This window comes from Panthera uncia, chromosome F2, assembly GCF_023721935.1.
Source record: "Panthera uncia isolate 11264 chromosome F2, Puncia_PCG_1.0, whole genome shotgun sequence".
Taxonomy (NCBI): domain Eukaryota; kingdom Metazoa; phylum Chordata; class Mammalia; order Carnivora; family Felidae; genus Panthera; species Panthera uncia.
Window position 1 is genome coordinate 69,414,664 of NC_064812.1, and position 19,256 is coordinate 69,433,919.

A 19,256-nucleotide genomic window follows, 5' to 3' on the forward strand; every position below is an offset into this window, starting at 1 on the left:
TGGGTGGCTCAGTCGGTGAAGCGTCCGACTTCAGCTCGGGTCATGATCTCACAGTTCATGGGTTCGAGCCCCACATCGGGCTCTGTGCTGACCGCTCAGAGCCTGGAGCCTGTTTCAGATTCTCTGCCCCTCCCTGCTCGTGCTCTCCCTCTATCTCAAAATAAATAAACATTAAAAAAAAATAATAATAAAGATTGTCTTGTCCTAGGGGGTGCCTGGGTGGCTCAGTTGATTAAGCATCTGACTTCAGCTCAGGTCATGATTTTGTGGTTCATCAGTTTGAGCCTGATGTCGGGCTGTGCTGACAGCTAAAGCCTGGAGCCTGCTTCACATTCTGTGTGTGTGTCTCTCTCTCTGCCCCTACCCCCTCACACTCTGTCTCTTTCAAAAATAAATAAACATTAACAAAATTGAAAAAAAAAAAAAAGAAGCGGGGGGCACCTGGGTGGCTCAGTCAGTTGAGCGTGCGACTTCGGCTCAGGTCATGATCTCGCAGTTTGTGGATTCCAGCCGGGGTCGGGCTCTGTGCTGACAGCTCAGAGCCTGGAGCCTGCTTTGGATTCTGTGTCTCCCTCTCTCTCTGCCCCTTCCCCACTCATGCTCTGTCTCTCTCCGTCTCTCAAAAATGAATAAACTTTAAAAAAAGTTTTTAAAAAAAGATTATCATGTCCTATTAACAGCTTTTAATAATATGCTTAATGTTTACAAATGTCAAAATAAATGGAAAGAGAGAAGATCATGAAACTGTACCTGCCGAAATAGCTATTTTAAGCTAGATCACTGATTGCATTCTAATCAGGATGAAAAAACAGCTGACTTCCTAATGTAGAATAACCAGGTTGGTGGGGGGGCAGGGAATATCAGGATTAAATACTCCAGTGATACCCTTTTCTGTTTCTATTTAAATAATATTGAGAGCACAGGGTATAAAAGTATGGGCAGGGTGTCCCTATGAGGTGATAAGAGACTGGCAAGGTTCCTACAAAAAGAGCCAGAAACGCATGGCAAAGAGTGCCACTCATTGTCATCTTATCCGCTGATTCTGGTTAATACATAATGTCTTCAATGAGTTCAGCAGGAAGCCTCTCCGTAGTTCTGTGTTCAAAGCTAGGGTTATTCATTAATTCATTTGTGCAGGCATTCATTCAATTTGTTATCCTCATTGAGCTCATGTGATTGGTAAGTTGCAGTTATGGGAAAGAAGTATGGGAAATGTTCTGAAAGACTATCAGAGATGTGCTTTCAAAGAACAGAGTTGATATATGTTGGGTAATATAATTAGAGTAGATTAGTCTAACTTTAGTGCCTCCTCTTTATAGAGATAGAAGCTTCCCTTCTCTACATTGTTTTATGTAATTAGTTTCTAGCCAGAAATGTTTTATTTTTGTTCAATGGTCCCTAATTTACCAGCCTCTTTTCCAGGACAGCATTTCCTACTACCCTAATAACTACAGTGGAATGGCTATGCTCTGCTTAATGGGCATGAGTTTTAAACAATAATGTCATTTCTGAACACTTAACGAGATTCACAATTAAGAAGGCATTGAAGTTCAAGGTCTTATGAAAAAAAAGACAGTTTTGTAATCATAATGTAGCCATCTAAGTTAGTAACCCAAGTAGTCTTTTTCTTCTAATTTAAGGCTTAAAGACATGAATGTATTCCTATTTATTCCTGACCTTGAAATAATCCCAAATGTGAAAAGCTGTTTGACTCCCATCACAGAACTACATATGTGTGTGTATTCATAGGTATGTAGATATCCATGTAAAATACTATAGTATAACAAGCACGATACAGATGAAGTATATCTGTGTGTAGGTACAGTAAACTATAATCTGTATCTAGACTAAACTGTGTCTGTATCTATAGTGTATGAAACCAGTATATACATATTATAATATATATACTAATAAATATTTATATATACTATATATTGTTATATATACTATATATGTGCCATATAATAAATGTATTAATAATTATATAATAAATATATATACTATATATATGTATAGCAGTTTGTGTGATAGTTGTCTTAACAGCCATTTCACATATTGAATTATATATAGTATTTATATCTATATTATGATATATAGTAGATGCATATTAATGTGTATAATTACTTTTGATTCTTAAGATACAATTTGAGAAGAAAAAGTCACAATTTTTAAGGAACGAACCAACACACATAGGACTTCTGTTTTCAGTGTAGACTAGATTAGTAACAGTGAAAGGCATATTATATTTATTTTCTGTTTGGGAAATAAAACTTAAACAGTCCTTTCATAATTATGCTCAGTGGAATGTGTGGTACTTGGGCAGTTACCATAAACATACTGTGAATTTTCTTCTCAAGCAGCTCACAGAGGGTCTCCTGTCGTTCAAGAAGCCTTAGAATAGACTCTCATTGTGGGGAAAAGATCCTTTTTACTCATCCTAAATTTAGTTCCTACCTCCAACACCTGGCAAAGATCCCAACTTATTTTCAGTGGAGAGCCAGGCCAAATACCATTCCTATCAAAATATCTAAGAGATAAATTTAAATTTGAGCTAAAGTCTAGCTTTCTTCAACAGTGGACTCAGGACTTTACTCTCGTGTTTTGGGGCTTCTGTTTTCTTTGGTTTCTCATCCAGTTTGGGCTTATGATCTATGAAAGATTTAGTATTAACCCTGGTAGCACTTTTGGCATGGACTGCTTAGAGCATTTGATTGTATGATTAACATTATAAATAGTTAATACCTGTTACTTGGTACAGTCAATTCAAATTCTGCATTGTTGCTTGGTTACTTTTATTTGGGTTTTAGAATCATGCCAGAAACTTACTGTGCTATTAACAAATATGTATTAATGATTATTGTAACTACCATCCCTATAAAGGAATAGGCAGCCATTAGGCTTTAGGATTCAATTGAATGAGAGTAACATTTAGACAGGGTCATTTCTAGACTAATACATGAAATACATGCCATAATGTAGGATCTCTGGGTTTTGTCAAAGAAATATAGTGAGTATAATCCTTTTTCTTGAATATTGTAATGTTCCTTAAAAAAAATATTTCTGCATCCTGAGTTTCTGCCCTCATCTAATTCAACTTCATTTTAAACCCAATGTTTCTATTATTTCATTCTTTTCCCCCACAGATTCCTCCAATGAAATATAAACATTTCAGATTATCCCCAATAGCTCTACCCTTGCTCCCCATTCCAAGTTTGCTCTCTCTCTCTCTCTGTCTCTCTCTCTCTCTCTCTCTCTCACACACACACACACACACACGTCACCAGAACTCTTTTACTTCTCTATATTCCTTCTCCTAAACCTCTTATTTAGTTTTCATAATCAATCTGTTCTTCATTAATCATGTTCAGTTCCTTCTGCATAAATAATAACCTCAAAACTTCGGTGGCTTACAACAATCAGCATTGGTTTTCTCTCCTAAGGTGGTGGGTTAGCAGGAACTTCAGGCTGCAGTCACTGAAGTAGATCATTCCCACATATCTGTCCCCATGGTCCTGAGATTATCAGGCTAGCTAGCATCTTTTTCTCATAAAATGACAAAAGTACAAAAAAAAAAACCAAGCCCCACTGTGTAAGGTCATTTCAAGCCTCTGTTTGTGTCACAACTGCAATCAACACATTGCCTGGTTAGGTTCCCTTGTCAAAGTTTAGTCATACCAAAACACATCAAAACAAACAAAAAGGGCAACAGGATAAGAAACAAGGAACAATAGATTACAAAACAACCAGAAAACAGTTAACAAAATGACAATGGTAAGTCCTTACCTACTAATAATTATTTTAATGTAAACAGATTAAATTCCCCTATTAAGAGACATTAGAATGGCTGAATGGATTTACAAAACAAAACAAAAAAGAAGTTCCAACAATATGCTGCCTATAAGAGACTCACTTTAGCCTTAGGGGCACTTGTAGACTGAGAGGGAAGGGATGGAAAAATAGACATTTCAAGCAAATGGTAATTGATAACAAAAAAAAAAAAAAAAAAAAAAAGCAAGGAATGCTATATTTATATGAGACAAAATAGTCTTTAAACTAAAAATGTTAAAAATAGACAAAGAAGGTCATTATACACTGGTAAAGGAGTTAATACTCAAGAATATATAACAATTACAAATACACTCAACATTAGAGCACCTAAATGAATAAACAAAAACTAATACAGCTAAAAAGAGAAATAAACTATATAATACAATAATAGCTGGGGACTTTAATTCCACAACTTCCAGCAATAAATAGATCATCCAGACAGAGAATCAATAAAGAAACAGTGGATTTGAACAATACTGAGACAAAATGGACCTAACAGGCATATACAGAACGTTTTACCCATCAACAGCAGAATGCACATTCTTCTCTGAAGAAGCACACTTCTAACATTTTATAGATTAGAGCAAATGTTAGCCTCTGAAACAAGTCTTAGCAAATTGAAGAAGGTTGAAATCATACCAAGACTCTTCTCTGACCACAGTGGCAAGAAACTAGAAATCAATAATGAGAGGAAAAATGGAAAATTCACAAACACCTAAAAATTAAACAACACTCTTCCAAATAGCCAATGGATCAAAGAAGAAATTAAAGGAGAAAGAAGAACAGTTCCTTGAGACAAAGGAAAATGAAAATACAACTTTCCAGAACTAATGCAGTGCAGCAAAAGCAGTTCCTAAGAGGGAGGTCCATAACAATAAACACCTATGTTAAAAATCAAGAAAGACCCCAAATAAACAACCTAACACTACACGTTTAGGAACTAGAAAAAAAGATCAAACTAAGCCTAAAGTTAACAGAAGAAAGGAAATAATAAAGATTATAGCAGAAATAATGACATAGAGACCAGGAAAATAATAGAAAAGATTAACCAAACCAAGACTTTCCTTTGAAAAGACAAAACTGACAAACTCTTAGCTAGACTAACCAAAGGGAAGAGAGAAAGGACCATATCAACAAATTATAAATGTAAAAAGAGACATTACAAATAACAGAAATTCAAAGGATCATAAGAGGCTACTATAAATATCTGTATTATTTAACCTAGAAAAATGGGAAAATTCTTAGAAATATACAGTGTACCAAGACTGATCAAGAAGCAATAGGAAATCTTGGGACACCAGGATGGCTTAGTTGGTTAAGTGTCCAACTTCAGCTCAGGTCATGATCCCACAGTTCATGGGTTCAAGCACCACTTCGGGCTCTGTGCTGACAGCTGAGAGCCTGAAGCCTGCTTCAGATTCTTTGTCTCCTCCCTCTCTCTGCCCCTCCCCCACTCATTCCCTCCCTCTCTCTTTCTCAAAAATAAATAAATACTTAATTTTTTTTTAAAGAAGATAGGAAATATGGACAGACCAATTATTAGTAAGGAGGTTGAATCAGTATCAAAAATCCTCCAGTGAAGAAAAGCCCAGGATCAGATGACTTCACTGGTGAGTTTTGCCAAACATTAAAGAATTAACACCAATCATTTTCAAACACTTCCAAAAAATCAAAGAGGAGGGCACTTATTTTATGACACCAGCATTATCTTGATACCAAAATCAGAAAAGAAAACTACAGGCCGATATCCCTGATGAATCTAGATGCAAAAGTTCAGTGAAATACTAGCAAACCAAATTCAGCAATGTATTTAAAGTATCCTTCACCACGATCCCACCAAGTGGGATTTATACTTGGGATACAAGGATGGTTCAACATATGCAAATCAATCAATGTGATTTACATTAAGAGAATGAAAGCAAGAATCATATGATCATCTCAATAGATGCAGAAAGAGCACTTGACAAAATTTAACATACGTTCATAATAAAAACTCTTAACAAATTAGACAAAGAAGGAACATATCCCAACATAATAAAGACCATATAAAACAAGCCCACAGCTAGCATCATACTCCATGGTGAAAGGTTGGAAGCTTTTGCTCTCAGATAAGGAACAAGAAGAGGCTGCCACTGTCACCACTCCTATTCAACATGGTACTGAAAGTCCTAGCTAGTGAAATCAGGCAAGAAAAAGAAATAAAAAGTATCAAAATTAGAAAGCAAGAAGTAAAATTAGCTCTATTTGCAGACATGATTGTATATATAGAAAATCCTAAAGACTCAACCAGAAAACTGTTATATCTTATCAATGGATTCAGTAAAGCTTAGGGTACAAAATTAGCATTCAAAAGTTAGTAGAATTTCTTTTTTTTTTTTTAATTTTTTTTTTTCAAATTTTTTTTTTATTTTTGGGACAGAGAGAGACAGAGCATGAACGGGGGAGGGGCAGAGAGAGAGGGAGACACAGAATCGGAAACAGGCTCCAGGCTCCGAGCCATCAGCCCAGAGCCTGACGCGGGGCTCGAACTCACAGACCGCGAGATCGTGACCTGGCTGAAGTCGGACGCTTAACCGACTGCACCACCCAGGCGCCCCAGAATTTCTATGCACTGATGGCAAAATTGTGGGAAAAAAAAAAAAAAAGAAAAAGATCCCATTTAGAATAGTATCAAAACAATAAAATACTTAGTAATACATTTAAGGAATTAAAGATCTCTGTGCTGAAAACTGCAAAACCCTGATTAAAGAAATCATAGAAGATACAAATAAATGGGAATGTATTCTGTATTCTTGGACTGGAATAATGACTATTGTTAATATGTCAGTACTACCAAAGGCCATCTATAGATTTAATGCAATCTCTATAAAAATTCCAATGGAAGTTTTTACAGAAGTTAAAAAAACAAACAAGAAAACTAATATTTATATGAAACTATGAAAGACCATGAATACCCAAAGAAATCCCGAGAAATCAGGACAGAAAGGACAGGAAAGAAGAACAAAGCAGAAGGTACCCCCTACTTTCTGATTTCAAGCTATACCATAAAGCTATAATCCTCAAAATAGTATGGTACTGGTATAAAAACAGAACAATGGAACAGAATCAAGAGTCCCCCCCAAAAAACAAAAAAACAAGTATTTACAGTCAAATAAATTTGACAGGGGAGCCAAGAATACCCAGCAGAAAAAAGACAATCTCTTCAATAAATGGTGCTGAGATAATCGGATATTCACATGTAAAAGAATGAAGGTGGACCCATATCTTATACCACTCACACAAACTCAGAATGGATTAAAGACTTAAATGTAAGATCTGAAACCATTAAACTCCCAGAAGAAAACAGAGGAGCAACTCTCCTTGACATGGGTCTTAATAATGATTTTTTGGATATGACAAAGTATAAGCAACAAAATAAAAATAAACAAGTGGGATTACATCAAACTAAAAATCTGCTAAACAGCAAAAGAGACCACAAACAAAGTGAAAAGACAACCTACAGAATGGGTATTTGCAAACTATGTATCTGATATCTAAGACATTGCAACTCTCTCTTTTTACTGTAGAACACCAAATAACCCAGCTAAAAAATGGGCAAAGGACACAACTAGACATTTCCCCAAAGAAGATATTAAAAATGCTAACAGACCAAATGAAAGGTGCTGAATTTCATATTAGGGAAATGCAATTGAAACTACAATGAGATATCACCTCATGCCTCTTGTATGTCCATCATCAAAAAGACAAGAGATTACCAGGATGGTATCCTCTATAGGATATCCTCTATAGTATATCCTCTATCCTCTATGGCGAGGATGTGGAGAAAAGGGAATCCTTGTGCACTTTTGGTGGCATGTAAATTGGCACAGCCATTATGAAAAACAGGAGGATTCTTAAAAGATTAAAACTCGAACTACCAAATGATCCATCAATTCCACTTCTGGAAATATATCCAAAGGTAACAAAAACATCAAGTGGAAGATACATCTGCACCCCATGTTCATAGCAGCATTATTTACAAGTCAGGACATGGAAACAACCTAAGTGTCCATTGATGGCTGAATGGATAAAGCAGTTGTGAGGTAGGTATATATACGTGTAGTACACACACGCACAGACACACGCGCATACAGATGCATACGTATATGTGTATATCCATATAATGAAATACCATTCAGCCATAAAATAAACAAGGAAATCCTACTATTTGTGACAACACGGTTGGGCCTTGAAGGCATTATGCTAAGTGAAATAAGTCAGACAGAAAGACAAATACCAAATACTACATGATCTCATTTTGATGTGGAATCTAAAAACAACAACTCATAGAAAAAGATATTAGCCATGTGGTTGCCAGAGGTGGAGGGTGGGGGCAGGGGAAATTGGAGAAATGCCATAAGTACTAGAGATGTAATGTACAACACGATGAATATAGCCAACACTGCCGTTTGATATATAGGAAGGTTGTTATGAGAGTAAATCCTAAGAGTTCTCATCACAAGGGGAATTTTTTCCTTCTTTTTTTTATTGTATCTATCTGAGAAATGGATGTTAACTAAATATTTTATGTCAATAAATTCACAATATATGTAAATCAAACCATAATACTATATGCCTAGAACTTATACAGTGTGTATGTCACTTCTCAAACTGGAAAAAAATGTTGAATACACTTAATACATACTAAAATGGCTAAAAAATCCTAAATATACCAAGTCTGGTGAGGGTTCAGAGTGAGTGGAGCTCTTTTATATTGCTGGTGGGATCACACAGTTCAGTCACTCTGGGGAACAGTTTGCATTTTCTTGTGAAGTGAAATACATACCATAAGAAACAGCATTCCCGTTCCTAAGAATCCTTTGCTTTTATCTAGGATGCAAAAGCAGTTTTTTTCCTTTGGGGCTTCTCTTTGGGGTTGACATGTTTGTTTTGCTATCTTTTATTTGTTTTTCAATCCCTCCCCCCATTCCTAACTTTCTGTTCACTCATGTCTTTTTCTGTTCTCATTTCTCATGATTTCAAAGCTGCTTTTTGCAAAGCTTTACATTGTAGCTCTCTTTCATAGTCAAACTATATTCTACTCTCTCTGTTATGTCTGCTCATTATGCCGACATGCATGTTAATGCTACGGTGTGCACTGTTTGCCATCAACTAGACCAAAAGCCTGTGATCTTACGGATAGTCTTCTTATGTCATAGTCCGTAATTCTTTTTGACCACTAGAGGTGTATTTTATGATTGCTTATTTGAAAGATGAAATGTCAAGATTTCTCTGGCAGATATAATCTGCTGGTTTCCACTTTTGGATGTCTAAATAAGCTCTGCTAAATGTGTGTGTAGAACAGTCATCTGTTTGAGGAAACATCTTTAATATTTTCTCATGGTATAGATATGCTAAATGGTGAGTCATGTCTGAGATACATCACTTTTCACAGCAGGTGCATTTTATATGCTAGAAAAACTTAATTAGATATGACATTTAAGTTAAAGGGGGTTAATGTCGTTCCAGTTTGTGGAATTCATTGTTTAGTTGCCACGTAGCTCAGCCTGCAGCCTGCCACGTAAGGGGTTATGTAGTTAGTGCATAGGGTAATGTATCCTCCCTCACTTCCTCTTTCTTTCTCTCTTTTTGTTTTATATCTTTTTCACCACTGCCTTCTTACACTTCAATAAGTCTTCATCATAGTGACTAAAAAAGGAAAACAAGGGGCACCTGGGTGGCTCGGTCGGTTAAGCGTCTGACTTCAGCTCAGGTCATGATCTCACGGTTCGTGGGTTCAAGCCCTGCGTCAGGCTCTGTGCTGACAGCTCAGAGCCTGGAGCCTGCTCCCGATTCTGTGTCTCCCTCTCTCTCTCTGCCCCTCCCCTGCTCATACTCTGTCTCTCTCTCTCTCTCTCTCTCTCTCAAAAATAAATAAACATCAAAAAAATTAAAAAAAAATAAAATTAAATTAAAAAGGAAAACAAAAATCAAAACAATCCACAATGAAAAAGTCCATGATGCACTTCTTTTCCATCTCTGTTCTTTGCTCCTTTACGGAAATCACAAATGAAAAGTCTTCAGTTCTTTACTACATCTTCATCACCCAACACTCTGAAGAACTATTATGGGCTTTAACAATCTCTGATACCTGAATAATGCTGTTCTTTTGGAGTCTCCAATAAATTCCTACTTGCAAAATCCAAGTGCCTCTTCCCAGATCTCATGCTCAGGTAACTTTCTGTAGTACTTGGCATTGGTGACCACTCCTTTCTTCTTCACATGCTACTTCTTGGCCTCTGTGTAAATCTCCTCACTCTTGTTCTACTAGTTATCAGCTTCTCCATCACATCTCTTTCTTCATGTACCTTTTAGGTGTAACTTTCTCAAAGTTACATGCTGGTCTTCTCTCACATGCTCTCCCTAGTGAAACGCTGGCTACCACTGTTTCAACATTCACTTCCCTTCAGATAACTCCACCTCCATATTTCTGGCCTGCTTCTTGTCTTAGACAACACACCTACATTTGGAACCCCTTGCCGTACAGGGATATTGCAATTATCCCTAAATTCAACGTGTTCAGAATGAAAGTGGGCAATGAGTAAGAGTGTATGGAACACGACCTTCTTACTCAGACAAATCTGGTTTAAAGTTTTGCCTTGACCACTTATCCTCTTGTGTGCCTATGGAGAAGACACTTAAATGGTAAATACAGCTGTAATTTGGGGAAAGCACACTACAGAGTTACTGTGAGAATTAAGTATCTAATTCACTGCCTGAGATATGGTGGCACTCAATATCTCAGAGATATGCTGTGTTATTATCCTCTCTTTAGTGTCTCTTTGTCTTACTGAAACTCTATATCCATTAGTAACATTATTACAACCCTATAGCAATTTCTTCTCGCTCTATCTTCACATCCCATCAGTGGTCAAGTCATGTTAACTGTATTTTTTTTTCTTTTTATTTTTTACATCTGTCCTTGTCTTTCCGTGCATTGGTTCTTATTATCCACAACTCACATTATTGAAAATTTTTCCAATGGTTTCTTCTTTCAGTCTTTTATTGCTCCAAATCATCCTTTATACTGTCATTTACATTATTTTCCTAAGGAACAGCAATAATGCCTTTACATTTCCCTCAGATTGCTTCAGTGGATCCCAATTGCCTGAAGTATAATGACCAAATATCTTAAATTAGCATTCACAGTCCTTCTCAGTCTGATTTTTAGTTATCTTTTTTGTTTCATTTCCCACTACTACTCTTTATAAACTCTCTGCTCTAGCCAGATTGGATAAGTAACTGACCTCCAAAAAAAAAAAAAAAAAAAGCTCAATAAAGCATGCTCAATGCATTTCCTCCCTTTGCAAGGTCTCTCTTCCCTTAATAAATTCCAGTTAGATGCAACTGCTTCTTCCTCAGGGTTCATGTAACATGTTGCTTGTATCTCTGTTAAGTGTTTTATTTTTACCTTTCTCTCTTATATTGTTGTTAGGCATATGAGTATCTTTTTTCAGTATAAGCTGAGTCCATTGGAAGCAAGAATGACAATACAGTAAAGCTAGTAAAATAGAAATGGATGTAGAAAATCATGACTGAGAAAAAGAACTACATGCACATTATGGCCCAATATGATAGCTGTGATTATTGCCAAGCATTGCTCTGAACTACTTTTTTTTAATTGAGGTAATTTTTTAATTAACATACAATATTATATTAATTTCAGGTATACAACATATCAATTCAGCAATTCTATTACCCTGTGCTCCCCACAATAAGCATGATCACCATATAATATTATTATAGTACCATTGACAATATTCCCTATGCTGTACTTTTCATCTCTGTGACTTATTTATTTTACAACTAGAATTTTGTACCTCTAATCCCTTCTATCTATTTCACCCATCCCCCCATGATTCCCCTTTTAGAAATTGCCAGTGTGTTTTCTGTTCTTTTGTTTTTGTCCTCATTTTATTTATTTTAGAGAGAGAGAAAGTGCGCACAGGAGGTGGAGAGGGGCAGAGAGGAAGAGAGAGAGAGAATCTTAAGCAGGCTCCACACCCAGCATGAGCCTGAAGTGGGGTTCAATCCCATGATCCTGGGATCACAACCTGAGCTGGAATCAAGAGTCTGACATTCAACAGACTGAGCCACTCAGGCACCCCTGTGTTCTCTGTTGTCTATTTGTTTTATTTTGTAGATTCTGCATGTAAGTGAAATTATATGTCTTCTGTCTTTCTCTGTCTGCAGCAAAAGCAGTTCTAAGAGGGAAGTTTATAGCAATACAGGACTACATCAAGAAATAAGAATTCTAAAATTAATATGGAATCACAAAACATTCCAAAGTGCCAAAGCAATCTCGAGAAAGAAGAACAAAGCTGGAGGTATCACAATTCTAGATTTCAAGATCTACTACAAAGCTGTAATAATCAAAACAGTATGGTACTGGCACAAAAATAGAGCTATAGATCAATGGAAAATAATAGCCCAGAACTAAATGCACATTTGTATGGTCAATTAATCTATGACAAAGGACTCAAGAAAATACAATGGGGAAAAGACAGTCTCTTCAAGAAATGGTGCTGGGAAAACTGGACAGCTATATGCAACTGAATGAAACTGGACCACTTTCTTACACCATACACAAAAATAAACTCAAAATTGATTAAAGACCTAAATGGGAGACATGAAACCATAAAAATCCTAGAAGAAAACATAGGCAGTAATCTCTTTGACATGGGTCTTAGTAATATTTTTCTAGATGTCTTCTCAAGCAAAGGAAACAAAATTTTAAAAAAAATAAATTTTTGGGACTACACCCAAATAAAAATCTCTGAACTTCTAGCTGAACAAAATCCAATCATTCATTTCACAAATGTATTTTGAATGTCTTCCCTAAGTTTTGCATTGTGCTAGATCCTTGGGATACAAATGCATGCAGTTCATAGGAAATTTAAAATGGCAAGTTATATACCTCAAATTTTCTAAGAGAAAGAAACACCATTCTTCATAAGAAGCAAAATGTCTCATAGTACTAATATTTGAGAGAGACTTCTTATTTGGGACCTTATGAAGGGGTCATGGGAAAAAAATGAACAGGAGCCTCAACAATTCTCTTTACAAAAATATGGAAGCAACAATCCATATAAAAAAGCAATTTGTAATCACTGTATTATATGTAATATTCAGAAGTATTAGTGTATTAGTTCCTCACTATTTTTATTAAATGTGGCCAAACCGTTGGCAACAGCAGCCTTGACACATTAGTCACATTGGTTCTATGAATTAGTTTACATTTAGTACTAAGTAATCCTTCACTGAGAACCATATTAAAAGGCATTTCCCAGTATTGTGTGGATTAGTGACTATAACTACTAACTAGCTATTCAAACACCCAAACTCTATGAAAAGTCTGCACCCACACCTCTTGAAACAAATATGTCTTACTTTTCCTTAATCCATAGTAATGTTTGTCTAATTTAGAACATGTGCATTTTTCTCTGACTTTCATTGTTGGTCTTTGGGAACAGAGGAAGCTGGTATTTTCTGACATGTTTCTCCCCTGAATGTCTGCCAAGATTCTATTTCCTTCTCAGGGATTATCTTCATTACCTTGTCCCCTTTTGCTTCCTAGTTTTCTGCATTTCCTCACCTAATGTATAATAGGTAATGGGTTGAAACAATCTATTCTGTTTCTACTACTAACAATGGTTAGCTCTTAACTGATTTTCATTCTTATGCTAAGAGTGTTTAGTTTTGAATAAGCTGCTTATGTGATCTGCCCATAATTTTGCACTATGTGAATGATTTCCCATTGTTTGCCAAAGCATATGAGTGATTAGGAGATATACTGCTATAGAGTCTATCGGCTTCATTTGACAAAATTTTAACAATCTTGGATACTGTAGATAAAAATCCAGATGCATGAAGATTTTTGATTGGAGTCTTGAATGTGAACAAAGCATAACTTGCTTCTTCTAGACTATGAGTTACTCACTGGGACTTATTTAAAATCCACACAGGCACTGCCTCAGCAACTGTTTAGTTCTGTGCACACAGCAAGAATTCATAAATGCTGAATACGTAAATAATAGAAGTATTTTCCACTCTTCCCTAGACACCTTTATATTCTTACCAAGTAACATGGAATCTGAAATCAGGTAGAAATAATCGACACTCATGATTAGATAACACTTATCACTGTAGTCATACATGCCATCTTTGGAGCTAATGCACATACTAAGGTATTCATTATTGTTCTAAAGAATACAACAAGCTAGACCTTTTTCTGAATGCCATATCAGAGTTAGCACCCTTTTTGGTAATATTAAAATTATACTCCACCAGGTGAGAACAATAAGCCTAACGATGGATTTCTTTTTTGTTTGCTTTTTGATAGAAGAGGGATTGCCCACTAATTAGATGAAGGACACAACATTAATGAAATTTTTCTTCCTTTAACTACCTCTTGTTTACAGTTATATCTACAGTTAAAACAGTCTGCAGATTAAAAGCCTGATGGAATTTTCAAAAGTCGTGATGCCTATATTAGGCTGCCCGTTGCAAGTGTCAGAAAGGGTGTAACTTGCAAGAAGACCCATGAAAGAGAAGGGAGGTGGGGTGGTGGTAAGAGTAAAGAGATTCTTCTGTCTCATGTATTGTTGCCAGAAAATGCCAAGGTCCAGTTCCCTGGCACAAAAAGTACTAAAAAGACATCTTGACGTACACAAGACCTGCTAAGTTGAGAAAAAATAGCTCAGTTACTGTTATGTTAATCGGGCTTACTAAAGGAAACTGATAAGTCATTACTTCCAGGGAATAATTCATCAAATGCCCTATTCCCTAAGAAGCTTCTCTTCAAAGAAGTCATATGATATTAAAGAACACACTTGAGTCAGGAGCCATAAATTCCAATTCTGACTCTACCAGTTATGGTGTGGTTTTAGGCAAGTCACTTTATTTCATTTTTTGACAAAATGGGAATCCTCTCAGCCCTTCCAACTGAACTCTGTTTTTGTTGTTTTATTTTTTTATTTTCTCTTTTAGAGAGTAAGAGAGCAAGCTGGGGAGAAGGGCAGAGGGAGAGAGGGAGACGGAGAGGGAGACGGAGAGAGAGAGAGAGAGAGAGAGAGAGAGAGACAGAGAATGAATCCCAAGTGGGCTCCACGCTGGTCATGGAGCCCAACTTGGGGACAGAAAAGCAAGACCCATCCATATCTTGCTACAGGAGACTCATTTCAGACCTGCAGTTTGAAAGTGAGGAAAAGGAGAAATATTTATCATGCAAATTAATGTAAAAGGAAACCTTGGAGTAGTACCACTTATATTGGAACAAATAGACATTAAAACAGAGATTGTAGAAAGAGACAAAGTCACTATATAACAGTAATAAAGGGGAAAATCCAACAAGAAGATCAAACATTTGTAAATATTTATGGACCCAACATGAAACACCCAAATACACAAAACAGTTAATAACAAACATAAAGGAACCAATTGATAATAATACAATAATACTAGAAGACTTTAACACCTCACTTACATCAGTGGACAGATCATCCAAAGAGAAAATCAACAAAGAGTGACTTAAATGACACAGTGGACAAAATGGACTTAACAGTTATGTTCAGAACATCACATCCTAAAGCAGTAGAATACACCTTCTTTTCAAGTGCACATGAAACATTCTGCAGAATAAATCACATATTGGCCCACAAAGCAAGCCTCGATAAATTCAAGATCAAAGTCCTACCATGCATAGTTTCTGACCACAGTGCTTTGAAACTAGAAATCAATCACAAGAAAAAATCTGAAAACACGACAAATACAAGGAGGTTAAATAACATGCTACTATACAATGAATGAGTCAATCAAGAAATCACAGAAGCAATCAAAAAGTACATGGAAACAAACAAAAATGTAAACACAATGGTCCAAAACCTTTGAGATGCAGCAAAAGCTGGACTAGAGGGAAACTTTATAGCAATATGAGCCTACCTTAAGAAGCAAGAAAAATCTCAACCTAACCTTACACCTAAAAGAGCTAAGAAAAGAACAACAAACAAAACCTAAAACCAGCAGAAAGAAATAAATAATAAATATTAGAGCCGAAATAATGATATAGAAACTACAAGAAACAATAGAACAGATCAATGAAACTGGGAGCTGGTTCTTTCAAAAGATCAACAAAATTGATATACGACTCATTAAAAGAGGAAAGACTCAAATAAAATCACAATTGAGAGAGGGAAAATAACAACCAACACCACAGAAATACAAACAATTGTAAGAGAATATTATGAAAATCTATGTCAGCAGATTAGACAACCTAGAATAAATGGATAAATTCCCAGAAACATACAGCATACCAGAACCGACAGAAGAATAGAAAGTTGGAATAGACGGATTACCAGCAAGGAGATTGAATCAGTAATCGAAAAGCTCCAAACAAACAAAAGTCCAGGACCAGATGACTCCACAGGTGAATTCTACCAAACCTATAAAGAAGACTTAACACCCATTCTTCTCAAACTACTCTAAAAAATAGCAGAAAACTTCCAAATTCGCTGTATGAGATTAGTATCATCCTGATACCAAAACCAGATATAAAGACACTAGAGAGAGAGAGAGAGAGAGAGAGAGAACTACAGACCAATATCTCTGATAAACATAGATGCAAAAATCCTCAACAGAATACTAGCAAATAAAATCTAACAATACATTACAAAATCATTCACCACAGCCAAGTGGGATTTAGTTCCAAGATGCAAGGGTGGTTTAGTATTCACAAATCAATCAATGTGATATATCACATCAATAAAAGAAAGGATAAAAACCATATGATCATTTCAGTAGATACAGGAAAAGCATTTGACAAAGTACAACATCCATTCATGAAAAAAGCCCTCAGAAGAATAGGTTTAGAGGGAACATAGCTCAACATAATAAAAGCCATATATGAAAAAACCACAGTGAACATCATTCTCAATGAGGAAAAACTGAGAGCTTTCCCCACTAAGGTCAGGAATGAGACAAAGATGTCCACTGTTACCCCTTATATTCCACATAGTACTGGAAGTCCTAGTCACAGCAAGCAGACAACAAAAAGAAATAAAAGTCATCCAAATTGGTAAGGAAGAAGTAAAACCTTCACCATTTGAAGACAATATTATACTATGTAGACAAACCAAACCAAAACAAAACAAAACAAAAACAAACAAAAAAACAACCCACCAAAGAACTGCTAGAACTGATAAATAAATTCAGTAAAGTTGTAGGATACAAAGTCAATGTGCAGAAATCTGTCGTGTTTCTATACACTAATAATGAAGCAGCAGAAATGGAAATTAAGAAAATAATCCCATTTGCAGTTGCACCAAAAATGATAAGATACCAAGGAATAAACCCAACAAAAAGGTGAAAGACCAGTACACTGAAAACCATAAAACATTAATAAAAGAAATTGAAGATGACACAAAGAAAGACCTTCCACGCTCATGGATTGGAAGAACAAATACTGTTAAAATGGCCACACTACCCAAAGCAATCTAAAGATTTAGTGCAATACCTATCAAAATACCAACAGCATTTTTCACAGAACTAGAGCAAACAATCCTAAAATGTATATGGAACCACAAAAGATGTTGGATAGCCAAAGCAGTTTTGAAAAAGAAAAGCAAAACTGGAGGTATCACAATTCCAGACTTCAAGTTACCTTACAAAGCTATAGTAATTCAAAACAGTATGATAATGGCACAAAAATAGACACATAGGTCAGTGGAAGAGAACAGAAAACCCAGAAATAAACCCACAAGTGTATGATCATTTTAATGTTCGACAAAGCAGGAAAGAAGTCTAATAGGAAGAAGACAGTCTCTTCAGTAAATGGTATTAGGAAAACTACGAGACCATTTTTTTACACCATACACAAAAAGAAAGTCAAAATGGATTAAACACCTAAATGTGAGACCTGAAACCATAAAAATCCTAAAAGAGAACACAGTCGGTAATGTTTTTGACATTAGCCATAGCAAAATTTTTCTAGATATGTCTCCTGAGGCAAGGGAAATAAAAGCAAAAAATTAATTATATAATTATACAATTCAAACCCCGCAAAAATAAATAGTCCAATTAAAAATGGGCAAAATACATGAACAGACATTCTCCAAAGAAGATATCCAGATGTCCAAAAGACATTTAACTTCACTCATCATCAGGCAAATGCAAATCAAACTACAATGAGATACCACCTCACACCTGTCAGAATGGCTAAAATTAAAAACACAAGAAACTACAAGTGTTAGTGAGGATGTGGAAAAAATGGAACCCTCTTGCACTGTAGGTGGGAATGCAAATTGGTGCAGCCAGTCTGGGAAACAGTATGGAGTTTCCTCAAAAAGTTAAAAATAGAACAACCTTACAATCAAGTGATCGCACCAGTGGGTATTTATCCAAAAAACACAAAAACACGAAGTCAGAAGGATACATGCACCACGATGTTTATAGCGACATCATTTACAATAGCCAAACTATTGAAGCAGCCCAAGTTTCCATTGATAGATGAATGGATAAAGATGTGGTGGTATACACACACACACACACACACACACAACACACACACACACACACACGAATATCATTCAGCCATAAAGAAGAATAGAATCTTTCCATTTGCAACAATGTGGATAGAGTTATACAGTATAATGCTAAGTGAAATAAGTCAGAGAAAGACAAATACCATATGATTTCACCCGTGGAACTTAAGAAACAAATGAGCAAAGGAAATAGAGAGGGACAAACCAAGATATAGACTCTTAACTATAGAGAACAAGCTGGTGGTTATCCGGAGGCAGGTGGGTGGAGGGATGGGTGAAATAGGTGATGGGGATTAAGGAGTACTCTTGTCCTGAGGAGCACTGGGTGATGTATGGGATTGTTGAATCAATATATTATACACCTGGAACTAATATAACTCTGTATGTTAACTATACTGGAATCAAAGTTTTAAGGAAAAGAAAGTAAAAAATAGATAGTTGAAAGAGGTTATTTATTGTTTAATTGTACCTTTTAGTCATCTCAGCATCATCCATTATTCTGAATTTCCACTATTACGCATGCTAAGATGTCTGAAAACCACAGGAAAAAAGGCACTTTTTAGTAATACTATGGATTTAGATACTAAATTGCAAGAGTATGCCAGAGTTGTTTCCACTGGAAAATCTGCTTTACTTTGCAGTGAACACCCAGTCTTACTTATTGTTACAATTATATTATTTGTATTAGTTAAGTCACAATTTTTATATTTGAGCTGCTGCTTCAATTTTAAATGTGGCTCTCACCTGTGGAGTCTATTTGTGTAACGACATGTTGAAGTTTAGGTGAATTCTTGGTTGTAAACTTATCCTAACTTTATTTTTCTCATCAGAAAAACTTTTATCTACCATCAT